Source organism: Ranitomeya variabilis, chromosome 3, assembly GCF_051348905.1.
Source record: "Ranitomeya variabilis isolate aRanVar5 chromosome 3, aRanVar5.hap1, whole genome shotgun sequence".
Lineage (NCBI taxonomy): Eukaryota > Metazoa > Chordata > Amphibia > Anura > Dendrobatidae > Ranitomeya > Ranitomeya variabilis.
In genome coordinates this window covers 778,187,731-778,201,760 of record NC_135234.1, presented here as the reverse complement: position 1 = coordinate 778,201,760, position 14,030 = coordinate 778,187,731, and the positions used below count along the sequence as shown (strand labels likewise).

The 14,030-nt window shown below is 49.4% G+C and overlaps 2 protein-coding genes across 3 annotated transcripts in view; one reads left to right on the top strand and one right to left on the bottom strand.

Moving 5' to 3' along the window:
• The window catches only part of NUP98 (nucleoporin 98 and 96 precursor), an 83,921-nt gene extending 70,297 nt beyond the window's left edge, over positions 1 to 13,624 (bottom strand). The window contains exon 1 of one of the 2 annotated variants that reach the window (XM_077298935.1): positions 13,513 to 13,624. The gene's annotated coding sequence lies outside the window, so the exon portion shown is untranslated. The remainder of the gene's footprint in view (positions 1 to 13,512) is intronic. The other variant, XM_077298934.1, reaches the window with a different exon arrangement.
• A 55-nt stretch (positions 13,625 to 13,679) lies between these two features.
• The window catches only part of LOC143817481 (uncharacterized), a 40,447-nt gene continuing 40,096 nt past the window's right edge, over positions 13,680 to 14,030 (top strand). The window contains exon 1 of the mRNA XM_077298923.1: positions 13,680 to 13,785. The gene's annotated coding sequence lies outside the window, so the exon portion shown is untranslated. The remainder of the gene's footprint in view (positions 13,786 to 14,030) is intronic.

Genomic DNA, 14,030 nt, shown 5'->3' with positions numbered 1-14,030 from the left:
GCTCCCCCGGTGGCCGCTTGTGGAATTGGACTTGTCATCCTCTTTCCTGTTTCACCTGATTCCATCAGTAGTGGGTGTCGCTATTTAAGCTCATTTCTCTGGTGGTTTCTTGCCGGTCAACAATGTTATCTGATGCCTCTCAGTGCTTGTTCCTGCTTCTAGACTACTACTAGATAAGTTGGACTTTTGTCCATGTTTTGTTTTGCCTATTTGTTCCAGTTCACAGCTGAAGTTTTGTTACTGTGTCTGGAAAGCTCTCGTTGATCAGGGATTGCTACTCTGGCGTTATGAGTTAATGCCAGAGTTTAAGGTAATCTCTGGATGGTGTTTTGTTAGTGTTTTTCTGCTGACCATGAAAGTATACTATCTGTCTTCTGCTATCTAGTAAGCGGACCTCAAATTTGCTAAGACTATTTTCCTGCTGCGTTTGTTGTTTCATCTGAACTCACCGTCATTATATGTGGGGGGGCTACTGTCTTCTTTGGAATATTTCTCTAGAGGTGAGCCAGGTCTTATATTTCCCTCTGCTAGCTATTTAGGTCTTAGGCCAGAGCTGGGCATCTAGCGTTAAATAGGTAATGCTACCTGGCTATTTCTAGTTGCGCGGCAGGCTTAGTTCATGGTCAGTATAGTTCCATCTTCCGAGAGCTTGTCCCTCTATAGGCTTGCTATGATCTCTGCCTGCAGAGATCATGACACATGATGCTCCATACTGTATGACCGCACATGATGCTCCATACTGTATAATGACCACCCATGATGCTCCATACTGTATAATGGCCACACATGATGCTCCATACAGTATAATGACCGCACATGATGCTCCATACTGTATAATGACCGCACATGATGCTCCATACTGTATAATGACTGCACATGATGCTCCATACTGTATAATGACCGCACATGATGCTCCATACTGTATAATGACTGCACATGATGCTCCATACTGTATAATGACCGCACATGATGCTCCATACAGTATAATGACCGCACATGATGCTCCATACTGTATAATGACCGCACATGATGCTCCATACTGTATAATGGCCGCACATGATGCTCCATACTGTATAATGACCGCACATGATGCTCCATACTGTATAATGGCCGTACATGATGCTCCATACTGTATAATGACCGCACATGATGCTCCATACTGTATAATGACCGCACATGATGCTCCATACTGTATAATGGCCGCACATGATGCTCCATACTGTATAATGGCCACACATGATGCTCCATACTGTATAATGGCCACACTGTGCTCCATACTGTATAATGACCGCACATGATGCTCCATACTGTATGACTGCACATGATGCTCCATACTGTATAATGACCGCACATGATGCTCCATACTGTATGATGACCACACATGATGCTCCATACTGTATAATGGCCTCACATGATGCTCCATACTGTATAATGGCCACACATGATGCTCCATACTGTATGATGACCGCACATGATGCTACATACTGTATAATGGTCCCACATGATGCTCCATACTGTATGATGTCCGCACATGATGCTCCATACTGTATAATGACCGCACATGATGCTCCATACTGTATAATGGCCACACATGATGCTCCATACTGTATAATGACCGCACATGATGCTCCATACTGTATAATGACCGCACATGATGCTCCATACTGTATAATGACCGCACATGATGCTCCATACTGTATAATGACCACACATGATGCTCCATACTGTATAATGGCCACACATGATGCTCCATACTGTATACTGGCCACACATGATGCTCCATACTGTATAATGGCCACACATGATGCCCCATACTGTATAATGGCCGCACATGATGCTCCATACTGTATAATGGCCACACATGATGCTCCATACTGTATAATGTGTTGTGAATTCCGTTCTCGAGCTCCCTCCTGTGGTCATGAATGGTACTTCGGCGAGTTCTGTCCATGAACTCCCTCTGGTGGCTGTGAGTGGAACTGCTGGTTCGTGAGTTTGCTTCCTCAGCTGTCCTCGTTTATGGCCAGGCTGGCTTCTCTATTTAACTCCACTCAGATCGTTACTCCATGCCAGCTGTCAATGTCTTAGTACTGGTTCAGATCTCTCTAGGATCTTTCTGATGACCTGTCTACTCCAGCAGAAGCTAAGTCCCTGCTAGTTCATTTGTTGTTCATTGTGTACTGAATATATTTATTAGTACTTGCTAAGTTCTAGTCCAGCTTGCTATCATGATATTGCCTTGCTAGCTGGAAGCTCTGGGGTGCAGAGTGGCACCTCCGCACCGTGAGTCGGTGCGGGGGTCTTTTTGCACACTCTGCGTGGTTTTTTGTAGTTTTTGTGCTGACCGCATAGATCCCTTTACTATCCTCTGCTATTTAGTGAAGACTGGCCTCCTTTGCTAAAACCTGTTTCATTTCTGTGTTTGTGACTTTCCTCTTAACTCACAGTCAATATTTGTGGGGGGCTGCCTTTTCCTTTGGGGAATTTCTCTGAGGCAAGGTAAGGCTTTATTTCCTATCTTTAGGGGTAGTTAGCTCTTAGGCTGTGAAGAGGCGTCTAGGGAGAGTTAGGTACGCTCCACGGCTATTTCCAGTGTGTGTGATAGGATCAGGGTTTGCGGTCAGCAGAGATCCCACTTCCCAGAGCTTGTCCTGTCATTTGGTTTAACCATCAGGTCATTCCAGGTGCTCCTAACCACCAGGTCCATAACAGTACAGCTGGCCCACAAAGCGTTAATGCATCTCAATAGAGGGATAAGAGAAGTTCTGAGACCATTTTTTTTCCTCTGCAGTGTGTTTTGCCTTTCTTTTCCCCTTAACCTCTAGGTGGTTCAGGACTCAGGTGTAGATATGGATATTCAAGGTCTGTCCTCTTGTGTTGATCAACTCACTGCAAGGGTGCAAAGCATTCAAGATTATGTAGTTCAGAATCCTATGTTAGAGCCTAGAATTCCAATTCCTGATTTGTTTTCTGGGGATAGATCTAAATTTCTGAATTTTAAAAATAATTGTAGACTGTTTCTTGCTTTGAAACCCCGCTCCTCTGGTGACCCCATTCAGCAAGTGAAAATCATTATTTCTTTGTTACGTGGCGACCCTCAAGACTGGGCATTCTCCCTTGCGCCAGGAGATCCTGCATTGCTTAATGCAGATGCGTTTTTTCTGGCGCTTGGATTGCTTTATGACGAACCTAACTCTGTGGATCAGGCAGAGAAAATCTTGCTGGCTTTGTGTCAGGGTCAGGATGAAGCGGAGGTATATTGCCAGAAGTTTAGAAAGTGGTCTGTGCTTACTCAGTGGAATGAGTGTGCCCTGGCGGCAATTTTCAGAAAGGGTCTTTCTGAAGACCTTAAGGATGTTATGGTGGGATTCCCTGCTGGTCTGAATGAGTCTATGTCCTTGGCCATTCGGCGCTTGCGTGAGCGCAAGGTTGTGCACCATTTGGCGGTATCCTCTGAGCAGAGGCCTGAGCCTACGCAATGTGATAGGACTTTGACCAGAGCTGAACGGCAAGAACACAGACGTAAGAATGGGCTGTGTTTTTACTGTGGTGACCCTACTCATGCTATCTCTGATTGTCCTAAACGCACTAAGCGGTTCGCTAGGTCTGCCACCATTGGTACGGTACAGCCTAAATTTCTTTTGTCTGTTACTCTGATTTGCTCTTTGTCGTCCTACTCTGTTATGGCATTTGTGGATTCAGGCGCTGCCCTGAATTTGATGGACTTGGAGTTTGCCAGGCGCTGTGGTTTTTTTCTTGGAGCCCTTGCAGTATCCTATTCCATTAAGGGGAATAGATGCTACGCCTTTGGCCAAGAATAAACCTCAGTATTGGACTCAGTTGACCATGTGCATGGCTCCTGCACATCAGGAAGATATTCGTTTTTTGGTGTTGCATAATTTGTATGATGTGCTCGTGTTGGGTTTGCCATGGCTACAGGTCCATAATCCAGTATTGGATTGGAAATCAATGTCTGTGTCCAGTTGGGGTTGTCAAGGGGTACATGGTGATGTTCCGTTGTTGTCAATTTCTTCCTCTACTCCTTCTGAAGTCCCTGAGTTTTTGTCGGATTACCGAGATGTATTTGATGAGCCCAAATCGAGTGCCCTACCTCCTCATAGGGATTGTGATTGTGCTATTAATTTGATCCCTGGTAGTAAATTTCCTAAGGGATGACTTTTCAATTTATCTGTGTCGGAACACGCCGCTATGCGGAGTTATATAAAGGAGTCCTTGGAGAAAGGGCATATTCGCCCGTCGTCGTCACCGTTGGGAGCAGGGTTCTTTTTTGTGGCCAAGAAGGATGGTTCTCTGAGACCTTGTATAGATTACCGCCTTCTCAATAAAATCACGGTCAAATTTCAGTACCCTTTGCCTCTACTGTCTGATTTGTTTGCTCGGATTAAGGGGGCTAGTTGGTTCACCAAGATAGATCTTCGAGGGGCGTATAATCTTGTGCGTATTAAACAGGGCGATGAATGGAAAACAGCATTTAATACGCCCGAGGGCCATTTTGAGTACCTGGTGATGCCATTCGGGCTTTCTAATGCCTCATCTGTGTTTCAGTCCTTTATGCATGACATCTTCCGAAAGTATTTGGATAGATTCATGATTGTATATTTGGATGATATTTTGGTCTTTTCGGATGATTGGGAGTCTCATGTGAAGCAGGTCAGAATGGTGTTCCAGGTCCTTCGTGCTAATTCTTTGTTTGTGAAGGGGTCTAAATGTCTCTTTGGAGTTCAGAAGGTTTCCTTTTTGGGCTTCATTTTTTCCCCTTCTACTATCGAGATGGATCCTGTTAAAGTTCAGGCCATTTTTGATTGGACTCAGCCTACATCTGTGAAGAGCCTTCAAAAATTCCTGGGCTTTGCTAATTTTTACCGTCGCTTCATCGCTAATTTTTCTAGCGTTGTTAAACCGTTGACCGATTTGACCAAGAAAGGTGCTGATGTGGTGAATTGGTCCTCTGCGGCCGTTGAGGCTTTTCAGGAGTTGAAACGTTGTTTTTCTTCGGCCCCTGTGTTGTGTCAGCCAGATGTTTCGCTCCCTTTTCAGGTCAAGGTTGATGCTTCTGAGATTGGAGCAGGGGCTGTTTTGTCTCAAAGAAGTTCTGATGGCTCTGTGATGAAGCCATGTGCTTTCTTTTCTAGAAAGTTTTCGCCTGCTGAGCGTAATTATGATGTTGGCAATCGGGAGTTGTTGGCTATGAAGTGGGCATTCGAGGAGTGGCGACATTGGCTTGAGGGAGCCAAGCATCGCGTGGTGGTCTTGACGGATCACAAGAATCTGACTTATCTCGAGTCTGCCAAGCGGTTGAATCCTAGACAGGCTCGATGGTCGCTGTTTTTCTCCCGTTTCAATTTTGTGGTTTCATACCTTCCGGGTTCTAAAAATGTGAAGGCCGATGCCCTTTCAAGGAGTTTTGTGCCTGATTCTCCGGGAGTTCCTGAGCCGGCTGGTATTCTCAAAGAGGGGGTAATTCTGTCTGCCATCTCACCTGATTTGCGGCGGGCGCTGCAGGAGTTTCAGGCTGATAGACCTGACCGTTGTCCAGCGGAGAAACTGTTTGTCCCTGATAGATGGACTAGTAGAGTTATCTCTGAGGTTCATTGTTCGGTGTTGGCTGGTCATCCTGGGATTTTTGGTACCAGAGATTTGGTGGCTAGGTCCTTTTGGTGGCCTTCCTTGTCACGGGATGTGCGTTCTTTTGTGCAGTCCTGTGGGACTTGTGCTCGGGCCAAGCCCTGCTGTTCTCGTGCCAGTGGGTTACTTTTGCCCTTGCCAGTCCCGAAAAGGCCTTGGACGCATGTTTCCATGGATTTTATTTCAGATCTCCCTGTCTCTCAAAGGATGTCGGTCATCTGGGTGGTTTGTGATTGCTTCTCTAAGATGGTCCATTTGGTACCCTTGCCTAAATTACCCTCCTCCTCTGATTTGGTTCCATTATTTTTCCAGCATGTGGTTCATTTGAATGGCATTCCGGAGAACATCGTGTCGGACAGAGGTTCCCAGTTTGTTTCAAGGTTTTGGCGGTCCTTTTGTGCTAAGATGGGCATTGATTTGTCTTTTTCTTCGGCTTTCCATCCTCAGACAAATGGCCAAACCGAACGAACTAATCAGACTTTGGAGACCTATCTGAGATGCTTTGTTTCTGCTGATCAGGATGATTGGTTGACCTTCTTGCCATTGGCTGAGTTCGCCCTTAATAATCGGGCCAGTTCGGCTACTTTGGTTTCGCCTTTTTTTTTGTAATTCTGGTTTTCATCCTCGTTTTTCTTCAGGGCAGGTTGAGCCTTCGGATTGTCCTGGTGTAGATTCTGTGGTGGACAGGTTGCAGCAGATTTGGACTCATGTGGTGGACAATTTGACATTGTCCCAGGAGAAGGCTCAGCGTTTCACCAACCGCCGTCGCTGTTTTGGTCCCCGACTTCGTGTTGGGGATTTGGTTTGGTTGTCGTCTCGTTATGTCCCTATGAAGGTTTCTTCTAAGTTTAAACCTCGTTTCATTGGTCCTTATAAGATTTCTGAAATTCTCAATCCTGTGTCGTTTCGTTTGGCCCTTCCAGCTTCTTTTGCCATCCATAATGTGTTCCATAGGTCGTTGTTGCGGAGATATGTGGCGCCTATGGTTCCCTCCGTTGACCCTCCTGCTCCGGTGTTGGTCGAGGGGGAGTTGGAGTATGTGGTGGAGAAGATTTTAGATTCTCGTATTTCGAGATGGAAACTTCAGTATCTGGTCAAATGGAAGGGCTATGGTCAGGAGGATAATTCCTGGGTTGTTGCCTCCGATGTCCATGCTGCCGATTTGGTTCGTGCCTTTCATTTGGCTCATCCTGATCGGCCTGGGGGCTCTGGTGAGGGTTCGGTGACCCCTCCTCAAGGGAGGGGTACTGTTGTGAATTCCGTTCTCGAACTCCCTCCTGTGGTCATGAATGGTACTTCGGTGAGTTCTGTCCGTGGACTCCCTCTGGTGGCTGTGAGTGGAACTGCTGGCTCTGAGGTTGCTTCATCAGCTGACCTCGATTGCGGCTAGGCTGGCTTCTCTATTTAACTCCACTCAGATCGTTACTTCATGCCAGCTGTCAATGTATCAGTACTGGTTCAGATCTCTCTCGGATCTTTCTGATGACCTGTCTACTCCAGCAGAAGCTAAGTCCCTGCTAGTTCATTTGTTGTTCATTGTGTACTGAATATCTTTATTAGTACTTGCTAAGTTCTAGTCCAGCTTGCTTACATGATATTGCCTTGCTAGCTGAAAGCTCTGGGGTGCAGAGTGGCACCTCCGCACCGTGAGTCGGTGCGGGGGTCTTTTTGCACATTCTGCGTGGCTTTTTGTAGTTTTTTGTGCTGACCGCATAGATCTCTTTTCTATCCTTAGTCTATTTAGTAAGTTTGGCCTCCTTTGCTGAAACCTGTTTCATTCCTGTGTTTGTGACTTTTCCTCTTAACTCACAGTCAATATTTGTGGGGGGCTGCCTTTTCCTTTGGGGAATTTCTCTGATGCAAGGTAAGGCTTCTATTTCTATCTTTAGGGGTAGTTAGCTCTTAGGCTGTGAAGAGGCGTCTAGGGAGAGTTAGGTACGCTCCACGGCTATTTCTAGTGTGTGATAGGATTAGAGTTTGCGGTCAGCAGAGATCCCACTCCCCAGAGCTTGTCCTGTCGTCTAGTTTAACCATCAGGTCATTCCAGGTGCTCCTAACCACCAGGTCATAACAGTACCCTTACCTAAATTACCTTCCTCCTCCGATTTGGTTCCATTATTTTTCCAGCATGTGGTTCGTTTGCATGGCATTCCGGAGAACATCGTGTCGGACAGAGGTTCCCAGTTTGTTTCGAGGTTTTGGCGGTCCTTTTGTGCTAAGATGGGCATTGATTTGTCTTTTTCTTCGGCTTTCCATCCTCAGACAAATGGCCAAACCGAACGAACCAATCAGACTTTGGAGACCTATCTGACATGCTTTGTTTCTGCTGATCAGGATGATTGGGTGACCTTCTTGCCATTGGCGGAGTTCGCCCTTAATAATCGGGCCAGTTCGGCTACTTTGGTTTCGCTTTTTTTTGTAATTCTGGTTTTCATCCTCGTTTTTCTTCAGGGCAGGTTGAGCCTTCGGACTGTCCTGGTGTAGATTCTGTGGTGGACAGGTTGCAGCAAATTTGGACTCACGTAGTGGACAATTTGACATTGTCCCAGGAGAAGGCTCAACGTTTCGCTAACCGCCGTCGCTGTGTTGGTCCCCGACTTCGTGTTGGGGATTTGGTTTGGTTGTCGTCTCGTCATGTTCCTATGAAGGTTTCTTCTCCTAAGTTTAAGCCTCGTTTCATTGGTCCTTATAAGATTTCGGAAATTCTCAATCCTGTCGTTTCGTTTGGCCCTTCCGGCTTCCTTTGCCATCCATAATGTGTTCCATAGGTCGTTGTTGCGGAGATATGTGGCGCCTATGGTTCCCTCCGTTGACCCTCCTGCTCCGGTGTTGGTCGAGGGGGAGTTGGAGTATGTGGTGGAGAAGATTTTAGATTCTCGTATTTCGAGACGGAAACTTCAGTACCTGGTCAAATGGAAGGGCTATGGTCAGGAGGATAATTCCTGGGTTGTTGCCTCCGATGTCCATGCTGCCGATTTGGTTCGTGCCTTTCATTTGGCTCGTCCTGATCGGCCTGGGGGCTCCGGTGAGGGTTCGGTGACCCCTCCTCAAGGGGGGGGGGTACTGTTGTGAATTCCGTTCTCGAACTCCCTCCTGTGGTCATGAATGGTACTTCGGCGAGTTCTGTCCATGAACTCCCTCTGGTGGCTGTGAGTGGAACTGCTGGTTCTTGAGTTTGCTTCCTCAGCTGTCCTCCTTTATGGCCAGGCTGGCTTCTCTATTTAACTCCACTCAGATCGTTACTCCATGCCAGCTGTCAATGTCTTAGTACTGGTTCAGATCTCTCTAGGATCTTTCTGATGACCTGTCTACTCCAGCAGAAGCTAAGTCCCTGCTAGTTCATTTGTTGTTCATTGTGTACTGAATATATTTATTAGTACTTGCTAAGTTCTAGTCCAGCTTGCTATCATGATATTGCCTTGCTAGCTGGAAGCTCCGGGGTGCAGAGTGGCACCTCCGCACCGTGAGTCGGTGCGGGGGTCTTTTTTCACACTCTGCGTGGTTTTTTGTAGTTTTTGTGCTGACCGCATAGATCCCTTTACTATCCTCTGCTATTTAGTGAAGACTGGCCTCCTTTGCTAAAACCTGTTTCATTTCTGTGTTTGTGACTTTCCTCTTAACTCACAGTCAATATTTGTGGGGGGCTGCCTTTTCCTTTGGGGAATTTCTCTGAGGCAAGGTAAGGCTTTATTTCCTATCTTTAGGGTTAGTTAGCTCTTAGGTTGTGAAGAGGCATCTAGGGAGAGTTAGGTACGCTCCACGGCTATTTCTAGTGTGTGTGATAGGATCAGGGTTTGCAGTCAGCAGAGATCCCACTTCCCAGAGCTTGTCCTGTCATTTGGTTTAACCATCAGGTCATTCCAGGTGCTCCTAACCACCAGGTCCATAACAATAATGGCCACACATGATGCTCCATACTGTATAATGGCCACACATGATGCTCCATACTGTATAATGACCGCACATGATGCTCCATACTGTATAATGGCCACACATGATGCTCCATACTGTATAATGACCGCACATGATGCTCCATACTGTATAATGACCGAACATGATGCTCCATACTGTATAATGACCGAACATGATGCTCCATACTGTATAATGGCCACACAGTGCTCCATACTGTATAATGGCCTCACATGATGCTCAATACTGTATAATGGCCACACATGATGCTCCATACTGTATGATGACCGCACATGATGCTCCATACTGTATAATGGTCCCACATGATGCTCCATACTGTATAATGGCTACACATGATGCGCCATACTGTATAATGGCCACACATGATGCTCCATACTGTATAATGGCCACACATGATGCTCCATACTGTATAATGGCCACACAGTGCTCCATACTGTATAATGGCCTCACATGATGACCGCACATGATGCTCCATACTGTATAATGGCCACATATGATGCTCCATACTGTATAACGGCCACACATGATGCTCCATACTGTATAATGGCCACACATGATGCTCCATACTGTATGATGACCGCACATGATGCTCCATACTGTATGATGACCGCACATGATGCTCCATACTGTATAATGGCCACACATGATGCTCCATACTGTATAATGACCACACATGATGCTCCATACTGTATAATGGCCACACATGATGCTCCATACTGTATAATGGCCACACAGTGCTCCATACTGTATAATGGCCACACAGTGCTCCATACTGTATAATGACCGCACATGATGCTCCATACTGTATAATGGCTGCACATGATGCTCCATACTGTATAATGGTCGCACATGATGCTCCATACTGTATAATGGCCACACAGTTCTCCATACTGTATAATGAACGCACATGATGCTCCATACTGTATAATGACCCCACATGATGCTCCATACTGTATAATGACCACACATGATGCTCCATACTGTATAATGACCACACATGATGCTCCATACTGTATAATGGCCACACATGATGCTCCATACTGTATAATGACCGCACATGATGCTCCATACTGTATAATGGCCACACATGATGCTCCATACTGTATAATGGCCACACATGATGCTCTATACTGTATAATGACCGCACATGATGCTCCATACTGTATAATGACCGCACATGATGCTCCATACTGTATAATGACCGCACATGATGCTCCATACTGTATAATGGCCACACATAGCTACTCCTACACACGCGGCTTCGCTCCGTACACTTTGCACACACGGCTCCGCTCCATACACCTCGTACACACACGGCTCCGCTCGATACACCTTGCACACACACAGCTCCGCTCCATAGACCTCGCACGCACACGGCTCCGCTCCATACACCTCGTACGCACACGGCTCCGCTCCATACACCTCGTAGGCACATGGCTCCGCTCCGTACACCTCGTACACACACGGCTCCGCTCCATACATCTCGTACACACACGGCTCCGCTCCGTACACCTCGTACACACACGGCTCCGCTCCGTACACCTCGTACACACACGGCTCCGCTCCATACATCTCGCACGCACACGGCTCTGCTATATACACCTCGCACATACACGGCTCCACTCCGTACACCTCATACACACACGGCTCCGCTCCATACACCTCGCACGCACACGGCTCCGCTCCGTACACCTCGTACACACACGGCTCCGCTCCGTACACCTCGTACACACACGGCTCCGCTCCGTACACCTCGTACACACACGGCTCCGCTCCGTACACCTCGTACACACACGGCTCCGCTCCGTACACCTCGTACACACACGGCTCCGCTCCGTACACCTCGTACACACACGGCTCCGCTCCATACATCTCGCACGCACACGGCTCTGCTATATACACCTCGCACATACACGGCTCCGCTCCATACACCTCATACACACACGGCTCCGCTCCGTACACCTCGTACACACACTGCTCCGCTATATACACCTCGTACACACACGGCTCCGCTCCGTACACCTCGCACACACACGGCTCCGCTCCATACACCTCGCACACACACGGCTCCGCTCCGTACACCTCGTACACACACTGCTCCGCTATATACACCTCGTACACACACGGCTCCGCTCCGTACACCTCGTACACACACGGCTCCGCTCCATACACCTCGCACACACACGGCTCCGCTCCGTACACCTCGCACACACACGGCTCCGCTCCGTACACCTCGTACACACACGGCTCCGCTCCGTACACCTCGCACACACACGGCTCCGCTCCGTACACCTCGCACACACACGGCTCCGCTCCGTACACCTCGTACACACACGGCTCCGCTCCGTACACCTCGTACACACCCGGCTCCGCTCCGTACACCTCGCACACACACGGCTCCTCTCCATACACCTCGTACACACACGGCTCCGCTCCGTACACCTCGTACACACGGCTCCGCTCCATACACCTCGTACACACACGGCTCCGCTCCGTACACCTCGCACACACACGGCTCCGCTCCGTACACCTCGCACACACACGGCTCCGCTCCGTACACCTCGCACACACACGGCTCCTCTCCATACACCTCGTACACACACGGCTCCGCTCCGTACACCTCGTACACACGGCTCCGCTCCATACACCTCGTACACACACGGCTCCGCTCCGTACACCTCATACACACACGGCTCCGCTCCATACACCTCGCACACACACTGCTCCGCTATATACACCTCGTACACACACTGCTCCGCTATATACACCTCGTACACACGGCTCCGCTCCATACACCTTGTACACACACGGCTCCGCTCCGTACACCTCGTACACACACGGCTCCGCTCCGTACACCTCGTACACACACTGCTCCGCTATATACACCTCGTACACACACGGCTCCGCTCCGTACACCTCGTACACACACGGCTCCGCTCCGTACACCTCATACACACACGGCTCCGCTCCGTACACCTCATACACACACGGCTCCGCTCCGTACACCTCGTACACACACTGCTCCGCTATATACACCTCGTACACACACGGCTCCGCTCCGTACACCTCGTACACACACGGCTCCGCTCCGTACACCTCGTACACACACTGCTCCGCTATATACACCTCGTACACACACGGCTCCGCTCCGTACACCTCATACACACACGGCTCCGCTCCATACACCTCGCACACACACGGCTCCGCTCCGTACACCTCGTACACACACGGCTCCGCTCCGTACACCTCGCACACACACGGCTCCGCTCCGTACACCTCGTACACACACGGCTCCGCTCCGTACACCTCATACACACACGGCTCCGCTCCGTACACCTCGTACACACACTGCTCCGCTATATACACCTCGCACACACACGGCTCCGCTCCGTACACCTCGTACACACACGGCTCCGCTCCGTACACCTCGTACACACACGGCTCTGCTCCATACACCTCGTACACACACGGCTCCGCTCCGTACACCTCGTACACACACGGCTCCGCTCCGTACACCTCATACACACACGGCTCCACTCCATACACCTCGCACACACACGGCTCCGCTCCGTACACCTCGTACACACACGGCTCCGCTCCGTACACCTCGTACACACACGGCTCCGCTATATACACCTCGCACACACACGGCTCCGCTCCGTACACCTCGTACACACACGGCTCCGCTCCGTACACCTCGTACACACACGGCTCCGCTATATACACCTCGTACACACACGGCTCTGCTCCATACACCTCGTACACACACGGCTCCGCTCCGTACACCTCATACACACACGGCTCCACTCCATACACCTCGCACACACACGGCTCCGCTCCGTACACCTCGCACACACACGGCTCCGCTCCGTACACCTCGTACACACACTGCTCCGCTATATACACCTCGTACACACACGGCTCCGCTCCGTACACCTCGTACAAACACGGCTCCGCTGACAGCGCTCCCGTCACACAGGCTGCAGGCGGCTCTGACCGACCAGTGCTCCGGATCTCTTGGTCTCCACAATCATGGCCGCCGCCGCCCGCTGATGGAGACACTTCCTGGAGCTGATATTTGCACCAATCATCCTTCACCTTGTGATTAGCTCCTCCCACTCACTGATAATAACACGCCCCCCAAGACAACGTACTGTAAAGACGTCACTCTGATCAGTCACCGGGAGAAGCGTCCGGAGGAGGAGTGAGGTGTGGAGCGGACTGTGTCTCTGGTGTCCCCTCTGCGGGTGGAGCGGACTGTGTGTCTCTCTGGTGTCTCCTCTGTGGGTGGAGTGGACTGTGTGTCTGGTGTCTCCTCTGCGGGTGGAGTGGACTGTGTCTCTGGTGTCTCCTCTGTGGGTGGAGTGGACTGTGTGTCTGGTGTCTCCTCTGCGGGTGGAGCGGACTGTGTCTCTGGTGTCTCCTCTGTGGGTGGAGCGGACTGTCTCTCTGGT